Source organism: Astatotilapia calliptera, chromosome 10 (assembly GCF_900246225.1).
Source record: "Astatotilapia calliptera chromosome 10, fAstCal1.2, whole genome shotgun sequence".
Classification (NCBI taxonomy): domain Eukaryota; kingdom Metazoa; phylum Chordata; class Actinopteri; order Cichliformes; family Cichlidae; genus Astatotilapia; species Astatotilapia calliptera.
The window spans coordinates 25070588-25081024 of NC_039311.1; positions in this window are offsets into that span (position 1 = coordinate 25070588).

Sequence of the window (10437 nt, forward strand, 5' to 3'; positions counted from 1 at the left end):
CACAGTTTTTGCATTTGTTGGCTGAATATCCAGGATGGGAGTGCCCCTTTTCACCACATCCAAAAGGTGCTCTATTGTAGTGGGATCTGGTGACTGTGGAGGCTACAGTGGGGCGATCGTGGCTCAAGAGTTGGCAGTTTGTCTTGTAATCGGAAGGTTGCCAGTTCGAGCCCCGGCTCGGACAGTCTCGGTCGTTGTGTCCTTGGGCAAGACACTTCACCCGTTGCCTACTGGTGGTGGTCAGAGGGCGGTGGCGCCAGTATCCGGCAGCCTTTCCTCTGTCAGTGCGCCCCAGGGTGGCTGTGACTACAATGTAGCTTGCCATCACCAGTGTGTGAATGGGTGGATGACTGAATGTGTAAAGTGCTTTAGGGTCCTTAGGGACTAATTAAAGCCCTATACAAATACAGGCCATTTACAGTGAACTCATCATTATGTGCAAACCAGTTTGAGTATATCTAAGCTTTGTGACCGTGCTGGAAGCAGCCATCAGAACATGGGTACTCTGCTATGGATGAATGGATCCATGCTGTTACTGTCACTGAATGCATATTTTCGTTTTCTCATCAGTCTCTATAAATCCCAGAATTGGTTGTGAAGGAAAATCCCAGCATACATCACCACCTATAACGGCTTCAGCTCTTCTGGAAAGACTTTCGGCATTGTTTAGGAGTATGTTTCGGGGAATTTTTGACCGAAAGCACATTTGTGAGGTCAGACACTGATGTTGGACGAGAAGGCCTGACTCACAGTCTCCGCTCTAATTCATTCCTAAGGTGATGACAAGTTCTCCTGGGAACTGCCAATCCCAGACTCATCCGTTGGCTCATCAGGCAGAGAAGCATGATTTGTCACTCCAGAGAACACATCTCTCCCCTGATGCCCTGATTTTTTGGCTCATGATCAAGAAAGCATCTACCTTAATGCATTTCAGTTGGCCTCTTTTACCTTTCTTTGAGGTTAACGATTAGTTATGTAAACTAAAAATGAACACCATGTCAGGCATTTTTTTCCTAACCCCCTTTGTTCTGTTGTTGTGTTTAAGTATCTGCTGTGGTTTAATGTGCTGCAAGGAGATGTGCCACTCTCTCAGAGATATAAAAAACAGTCATCCCACAGAACAAGAGGGAAAACAAAAGGAGCTGCGCAACTTAGCAGAAGCACATGACTAAAGACAACAAGTATGTGAATGAATCTCGTAAAACCCAGGGAGTTGAGTCAGATGCTGTCTAACTGCTGGGTAAAAAGTAAAACAGCAAAAATGTTAAACATGTTGGATGGTTAAATGCATTTGGGGATGAGGTGTTTTATTATTGCTTAAATTAAACAACAAAAAATAACTAGCTGTGAACATCAGCAGGATCTACTTCTCATGTTAAAAACTGTGACAAGTGTCATCAGTTTCTCATATAATGTTGTTACAACTGCTGTTGTAATGTTGTCTAAATATGCAAATCTCAGTGTGCAGGTGCCTCTCCGGGATTGGTGGATCCAAAGGACTGACCATACAGACTGGCTAAGTAGTTGGACACGACTTATTTAATGGCAGTGCATCAGGAGATCTTTTGTTACTTGCCCAGTGCCATTCGCCTTATACAGGAGTAGTAGGGGTGAACTACCATTCTGTTTGATTATATTAGGTTTTCCATAGTTAGGGGGGCATGTTGCTGTCATTTGGTTTCATTCTTATGAGCAGGTAAGTTTGTTAAATCGTTGAGGTAGGCCCCTTTTTGTTGTTGTTTTGGCATTAGGTCCATCTTGAAGTTATAACCACCTCCTTCTTTTGTGAAAAATAACCTAACGAATCAAATTATGATAAATAAATCATTGTCAAACTTTACCAGTTGTGTGATGTGGCTGCTGACGAGGATAGATCACCCTTGTGTTGTGGTCTGGCCACCCCTAGATGGGCCATAACAACGTAAATTTGCATGTTTTTCTGCTATTCCTGGGTTTTAGATGAATTATTGTATAAATGCATTCAATCAAAACCTACAGCACAGATCTAGATGTGCAAACATGAGCTGTTGAGTTAAACATATATGTGCTCCACCAAGCAGCACCTAGTGCTTTCATAGGTTACTAACATACACTAATACTATAAATGGCTCCTGCTTAATGAGGAGTTTTCTAACACGTTTACATGAAACTTAGTATTTTTTATTATTATTCCCCATTTAGTTCTATCGTTTTTTCAAATTGCTCGATATTTTAAACTTTTAAACTCATTTCAGTCCTCCTGTTATAGCATACAGAGCCAGGACAGAAACGTAGGACAAACACAGCAGAAATAAACAAAAAAAACAAATCAATTATCAGCGCAGGAATCTAACGTGAGAGCAAACCAGGAAATAACACAAGTGCAAAGCTGATATGAGCATTACATAAAAGAGGAAAAATGGAAACAATCCAACAGAAAGTCTGACAAAGACAGGTGAGGACAGGATAGACAGATGAAGGACAGATGGTGAGAAAGAGTTAAAGAATGAGGTGCATGTAAACATAATCCTACAGACGTGAAGACGATCAGTAAAAAATAGACAAAACATGTGAGGAAAACCCCCAGCAAGGTAATACAGGAAGTAACCAAATGAAATATACTAAATACAAGATGATAACAGAAACATGTAGGCGAGCATGTAGATGGGACAGGGTTACCATCAAGCTTCTGGAAAGGCCTTTCCAAAGCCCTTACCTCAACTGCATTGAAAATTTGTGGACTATGTGTAAAAGCTGGGTCCCTGTAATGAAACCAACCAGTTCAAACTAACTGTGCCACTTCTGCCAAGAAGAGTGGCCAAAATGTTCAGCCAGAATTATGCCTGGTGGCTACCAAGAGTGAATAGGTGAGATGCAATTTGCAAAGCAACATTTAACCAAATATTAGTGGGGATGTATGCATATATTTGACGCTGTATGACCCTGTGTAGATTAGAGATTACGTAAAGTTAAACTTGCACCCAATTCTTGTCTTTTTTGTTTTGTTTTGTTTGTTTTTTAAGTAATTAAAAATGTATGCTTTCAAATCATTTTGCCCTTGAAAAAGAACAGATCAATTAAACAAAAAATCATTAAATTACCGTGACATTAATGCCCATGATGAGTATATGAAAACTTCTGACCAAAATTGTATATACTGTTGATTTGACACACTCAACAGATATCAAACAAAACACCGTGGTTGGATGGCAGCAGATGACTTGCAACAGGTGGTGGCTAGATTCTATCTATCTATCTATCTATCTATCTATCTATCTATCTATCTATCTATCTATCTATCTATCTATCTATCTATCTATCTATCTATCTATCTATCTATCTATCTATCTATCTATCTATCTATCTATCTATCTATCTATGCATATATATATATATATGTGTGTGTGTGTGTGTGTGCGTGTGTGCATAGCGAGAGTGAGTACTCAGTACTTTGGGAAAGCTCCATGAAGGCAACAGAAAGCAGTGATGAAGATCTGACCTGTAGAAACCTTTTAACAACTTTTAAATCTATTACATCAGTATTGCTAACCAAACACTCTCTTTCTGGCATGTTGGATGATCTCTAAGCCAATATTTAAAAAAAAGAGCAGGGTGTAAAACTGAAAATAAAACATAATGGAGTACATCCAATCAGACCCCACCCCATGAGATCGTACAAGTCATCATTTTATGTATTAGTATCAGTGTTTCTTTATCAGCCTCTCACATCATTATGGAGGAATTTTGGCCCACTCTTGGTGTTTGTGGTCATTTGATTATTCATAGCTCTCTTACAGTTTTTCTCAGTCGCTTTGGTGCGTTTCTCAGAACACCATTAACATTTGCACAGCAGTTAGTGCATTTCCCAAAACAATTAGTGCAAACTGCAAAACCTAGTGGATAGCCTGCAAAAGCACGTCACATGCACAGAATTGATTATCCATACCTCAAAAGCAAGTATCCATGTCAATGAAACTGTCAGTGCCATCAAAATGAAAAGTCTTGACACCATCTTTATGAACAAGATAGTCAAATGGCATTGTCATGTTTCCACTATGACAGTTTATAATTTCAGTGTTTCCCATTGCAAAAACAATTGGTGACACCTGAAAATGCTGACGACAGCACTATGGCCTACCTGTACAGCCATCTGAAATGTGTGGTAAAGTCACTGTAGATGTTATGGGAGTCTTGGGAGTAACTGAGACACTGAATACGTACGTTTCACATTTCCATTGTGTAGAAGTGTTTGTAATCCTACAGAATTGTGCAAAAGAAAAATATGCTACAGTCACTTGTTCACTGTAGAATACATGTAAACATAAAATCACCCATTTGGTAGAGCTGTGCACTAATGTGAACAATAAACAGCACATGTAACAGTACAGTAAATCATTCTGGCACATCCAGACGTTCCTGTCTGTCTGGCCACATATTTTCATCTACATCACAACAGATGTTATCCCTCGCAATGCAGCGAGGAAAGTATCTCCTGGAGTGGCGAATCCATCCTCTGCAGGACCCTGCTGTGATGTCGTCACATGCTGCATCCATGGCTGCTAGCAGGGCCATTTGCTCATGTGGATTTCATTTTTCTTGAGTACTCTGTCAATTGTTGAAATTGAAACAGATTCAATATTGCCAAATACCGTGTAATTCTCTATGACAGCGCTTTGTATTTCTCTCAGCTTTATTGCATTGTTTGCAATGACCATTGCACAAATGGCTTCTTCTTGCTGTGGGGTAAAAAGGGGCCCTCTTCCGCCTCCGCGAGGTTGTCTTACAATCCTATGTGGTGCAGAGTAAACTTTTTGTGAAATTGCAAATACAGTACAGTAACATGTGATGTGTCTGAGATGGCACAGTACAGTACAGTGTATTACTGTTTGCATACCTGTTTTCCCTACGGAATGTTTGAATGATTGAACTGACAGTAGTTCTTCCAATATTGGGTTGCACCCTTCGACCAGCCTCCTCCATGGTGAGGCCGTGATTGACAACATGGTCCACAATTGTAGCCCTTATTTCATTAGGAATCCGCCTATATCTGCCTCTTCTCCCTCTTCCCCTTCCCCTTCCTCCCCGCATCCTCACCCCTCTTCCACGGTGCTGACCTTCCATTTTGTGTCACAGAAGTGTAGAAATGGTACACACTAGCTCCTGCGCAGTTTATATATGCTTGCCAATTGGGGATTCACAGGATTCATCCATAATTGACAGTGAACAAGTTGTTTGTCATTGGTTACAACTAAACTTTCACACGCCTCCTCATGAGTGACAGCTGTAATTCACTTCAATTTCGGAGACATTTCCAGGAACAATGATACAGAAAGGTATAGGATTTGCTTGACAGATGGCCAATATTTGGCATGTGATAACTAGTTCAACAATTTTGTGTGTGATGACTCAAGCAATGGATGTATGACTATTAGTTTTATTGGGAACGACTATTCAGCATCCATAGGTATGATTACTTTTGACTGACATGACATAAGCAAATGGAAATGTCAGAAAGCAGCAGGGAAATGTATGGAAGCAACTGATTCATGTCCAAAATCATTTGCAGTTTGTTCAGAGAGAGGAGAAATTGCTACTATGATGTGCACAAATGACTGAGTGTTGTGGAGGTTGAACTAATAGTTATGAGAATTTCAATTCTGATCTGAGAAACGCACCAAAGCGACTGAGGAAAACTGTAAGTTCCTGCCACACAATTTGACTTACAGTTTTTCTCCATTGGTTTGGCTCATTTCTTGAAACAGAAATTACATTCTCAAAACTCTAAGATCATTTGGCAAAACACTCTTACAGTTTAGCACAACACTATAGCTCACCTGCAAAAGCTCATATCTCTTCCAAAACTGTTCACTCAGGCTTCAATCTAAATCCCTTTCTCATTTAAACAGTCAGTGTCTCCAAAATGGCAAAGATCCTTTTCAATAGCTTTGGCTCATTTCTCGACACAGATCGGACATTCTCATCATTCTTGGTGCTTTTGTCAAAATAAACCTGGATGGTTGATCACAACAACATGGTCCACCTGCAAAAGCTCATATCTCTCCTAAAACAGTTCACTCATGTGTCAAAACTACATTTCTTTCTAATCTGAATAGTCAGTGCCCCCAAAATGCATCGTCCCCTTGGCATTGTGTGAGTGCTGCCATACAAAATGTTTAGATGTTTTGTCACTATGGCAGAGGTCCAACAATATACAACAGAAAAGAGTAGCCTCCAAGGTTTGACATCACAGATTGCACTCACACTACCAAGGAAATTATAACCATTTTTTATTCACACGCAAAGAAAGTTTCATACATATGTAAAAAAAAAAATAAAATACATTACAGTAGTAAATTGTATGAACACAAAATCTAAAAACAAGGACTTATTCAGTGGTCGCTGTACTCATTCTCCCTCTCTTGTCCACTGTCTTCACCCTCCTGATTATTTACACGCTGTTGTCCGTCTGGCCACAGATTCTCGTCCACATCACAGCGGATACTTTCTCTTGCGATGCAACGAGGGAAGACACGGCGTGCATGCCGCAACCATCCCCTGCGTCCATAGCATGGAGCAGGGACGGCTGATCCTGAGCATGATGCTCATACACTCTCCAGCTCCAAGCAGAGAAAAACTCCTCTATCGGATTGAGGAAAGGAGAGTAAGGTGGTAGGAACCCCGTGATCATCCTTGGATGCATTGCAAACCAGCCCCTAATGAGTGGGCTATGGTGGAAATTGACATTGTCCCACACAATTACATGAATGGGTAGGTGAGGCCCTATGAGACCTCTCTCATTTTCAGTATAAAAATCGGTATAAAGGCGATCCAAGAAGATGAGGAGCTTGTGTGTGTTGTATGGGCCAAGACTGGGGATGTGAGTGGCCACACCATTCTCAGAAATGGCAGCACACATAGTTATATTGCCCCCTCGCTGACCTGGGACATCCACTGTGGCCCAGTGGCCAATAATATTACGGCCACGTCTTCGGCCCTTGGCCAGGTTGAAGCCAGCTTCATCCACGAACACCAGGATGTGAGGGGTCTCATGTCCTTCCAATGACATTATTCTCTAAAATAGAGTAAAGAACATAAAATCAGTCATACAGAAGAGTCATATACTACAGTTAGACAATTACATGTTCTCCCCCACAGGTTCAATATACCACAGGCCACTACTCCAGTGGTTCTAAACTAGTGATAGGCCTATGAGGAAGTACTGCAGGGGTATTTGATAGAAAGGGGAGTGGGAAATACTGATGACTTACTGAGATGTTACAGTAAAACCTACAGTAGTAGATGGATTTGATTGGGAGACAATAAAATAAGGATTATAATGAGAATTGTTTCATACAGTAAACTGCAGTTTTCTGTTGAAATTGTTAGTCAGATGAAGCAAATACTGATTCTGAAATCAGGTAAAGGAGGTATTGAAACCAAATAAGTGAACTACTGCTTACTGTGATTACAGGTAAGGTTATAATGAGAGACAACCAGTAACTGACTTACATTTATATACTGGTAGCGCAGCTCCTTCACTCTGTCAGAGTTCCTCTCAAATGGTACCCTGTAGATTTGTTTCATTGTCATCTGATGCTTCTTCAAAACCCGGTCTATTGTGGAGATGCTTAATGTGTTTATATTCTGGAATATATGATTGTCCTGAAGGATGGCATCACGGATCTGTCTCAATGTGATGGCATTATTTGCGGCCTCTTCCCCCTATTCCTCCACCACGCATTCTCAGTCCTCCTCTTCTTCTTCTTCTTCCTCCTCTTCCTTGAGGAAGAACTTCCCCTTGTCCGTTTGCTTGGCCTTGTCTATCCATGTTCAGAGATCGGACTGGCTCTGGTCAAGCTCTATATATCTGTGTCTGGCAGCACACAATCATGGAACACACCTGTGTGTGACACTCCCCCGTCGTTAGTCTAGTTTCACCTGACTGTCAATGACTGTCATCAATTTATCAAATATTCAAAGAAATTCATATATGGTATTCATGGTATTATGTTCTTGACCAATTTTGACAATTGAACAGACAGTTGTGCATGCGAGTACTTATACAATGAAATCATGCTGACATGTTTTGGAGAGAATGATCATTAGACTGAGAATCAATTAATCAGTTTAGATCTACAAGATCTATTCATTTGGAAAATGTGCTAAATGTGGGCTAACTGTATAACTGTAGGCTACGTGTACTTAATCATTTGCAAAGATGCACTGAGACAATTGAGACATGTACTAAGGCATTTGCCATTTGATAAAATGAATGAGAAATGCCATTCTGTTGTGAACATTTGCCAAGAGGTTTGGAGGTTTGTCCATGTTATTTTGAGAATGTAATTTCTGTTTCAAGAAATGAGCCAAACCAATGGAGAAAAACTGTAATATGGGCTCTGGGCTATTGCAACACCTTGACTCTTTTCATTTTCTCATCTCATCGTCATCCATAGGCTTTCCCATGGCAGCCTTTCCAAATAAGGCACATGTCTTCAGTTTTCTAATTGTACTGTCATGACTTTTAACATTTAACATGCTCATCGAGGGCTGGAGAGCCTGATATGTAGCTCTTGAGCTTTTTGCAGTTTCTGACGTCTGATGAGGAGCAAGACTTGCTTCTTTAAGATGATTGCTGATGTCTTTCTTGCTTGGCACTGTGTTAACACACACTTGAATGCTGCAGACCAGCAAACTGCCAAAACCTTTGTTTTTTTGCTGTGTGGTTGTTTTTTGTTGACAGTTAAGCCAATAAACTCAAAGCAAAACTGGTGTGATGATGAAGACAATAGCGAGCTACTATCTTTATTTGCTTATTTGCTTTTTTAAGATGTTAAACACATGATGAGGTTACTTCATGAAAGCGCAAATAAAGAAGAAATGCATGCACTCCTTAAGGCAAAACAGTTGTTTACTCTTAGGCCCACAAGATCAGTTAAGTTTTGGCTCAGGGGAAAAACATATGGGGAGTTTTTTTTCTTTGTCTATCTTCACCTGTACAGCACTACAGGTAAAGAAATATCCAACTGTCGTATTTTGTGGAGAAATGCAAATGGTAACCAGTACACCAATAATAACATTTGTTTATTCTGGTTTGAGAAAAGCAAGCAACAGTATATAACTATACAAAGATTGTCCTATATGAATATTAATATTACATATTACATATTAATAGATGTATAACACCATGCTACTGCTGTTTGTGTAATGCTTCAGCTGCCAATATTCCAGTAGGGGGCACTATAATCTTCATACTACACATTAAATTAGTGAAGTAATAAAATAACATATGATAATATGTTATACTACTCCCTACCCAATCCTACTCCCAAGAACAACAACTACCTCCTAAAAGTTCCACTCAACCGCTTTTGTTTAAAACTAAACTTACATTAAATTCATTTGGGATTTTCTAAGTGATTATTATTGATCAATGAATCATTCTCAATTATTTGTTTTTGCTTTTATTGGCATATATACACAGGCAAATAGTTTTAAGTGCTTAAAAGTAACTATCAAGCGAAAGCAAAAGTAAAAAGGGGGAAAAAAAGATAAACAAAGTGCAAAGCATGAAGAGCGAAGCATGAAGAGCCCAGCAACTATGGTCTCAGACCTCTTATTGTAACAACATGACAATTGACAACAACTCTAATAGAAATCCATGTGCAAAAGAGTTAAAATAGGAATGTCATCCTTTGGTGGTAGACATTAATATTGCTGCACAAATGTCTATACTTGCAGTAGATGACATTTGACAAACTGGTATTGTGTTGTGCTCCTTGATGAAAATACACTGCATGTCCTCTAATGGTCTCAGGTCCAAGACTTATTCATGATTCCTAAAAGTAGAATGACAGGTAGAGCCTTTAATAACAAAGTTATTAAATCCGCCCATGAAATTTAGCCCAGTTTAGTTTCGTTTTTGTCAAAATTTCCCCAAGTTCTTTTTAAACTGAGGGAAACAGCATTTCTAAACATACTAGTTTTCTTTAGAATCATAAATGACTTCTATTTGCACACATTAACTGACAGAATTTCTTGAGAACTATCAAGAAATTACAAAGTGCAAAATAGTACAGATCAAACCTGGCAGACTTTGGAAGCGAAAGATTTCAGAGACTTTGGAAAGAAAACTAGTAAGAGATGTGTCTAAAGACCCCAGAACAAGTGCCAAGACACTACTGAATAACTTAGCCAAGTGAGGTAGTCTCAAAGAAGATGATCACTAGACCCTTGCACAGCTATGGACTGCGAGTTTGTAGACCAAGAAAAATTCCACTTCTGCAGATGAGACACCTTCAAGCCAGACTGAAGTATGCTAAAGACAACCTAGAGAAAGGTTGTACAAACTGAACTTTGGTCAGATGAAAAAAAAAAACTAGAACTCTTTGGCTACAGAGATGCTGCTTATGTTTGGAGAAAGAAGGGTGAGATGCACAACCCAAACACTGTCCCAAC